Source organism: Equus quagga, chromosome 20 (assembly GCF_021613505.1).
Source record: "Equus quagga isolate Etosha38 chromosome 20, UCLA_HA_Equagga_1.0, whole genome shotgun sequence".
Taxonomy (NCBI): Eukaryota; Metazoa; Chordata; class Mammalia; order Perissodactyla; family Equidae; genus Equus; species Equus quagga.
The window spans coordinates 15,722,631-15,723,076 of record NC_060286.1 but is presented as its reverse complement, the minus strand read 5'-3'; positions in this window follow the sequence as shown (position 1 = coordinate 15,723,076).

Genomic DNA, 446 nt, shown 5'->3' with positions numbered 1-446 from the left:
GGAGCCCCCGCCCATGCACAGCAAACAAAGGGAGCGGCCTCCTCCAGCCTTTTCGGTCCGAATGAGGGCTCGGCTTTACCTTTCAGGATCCACCCATCCCTCCTCGGACACCCAATGAGGCCGTCGCCTCCTCCTGCCGGGAGGTGTTGAACTCTCCCTAGAAATGGACAGGTACCTTGGGCCAATGAATGGAGCCGCGCGGGCCAATAAGAGAGAGAAATGGGTCGACCTGGGGCTTGAGGAGGGGAGCCCGTGAGAGGGGGCGGGGACGGGGGCGGGCGACGTCGGCGCAGGGGGCGGGGAGGGGCGGGCCGGCGGCCGGCGGGGCAACCTGCGGCCCGGGCGGCGGCGGCCAATGGGGAGGCGGTTGGCGCGGGGCGGGCCCGGCTGCGGGCGGTGCCGCCCCCGGGTCCGCAGGGCTGGGGCGGAGCCAGGCCCGCGTCAGG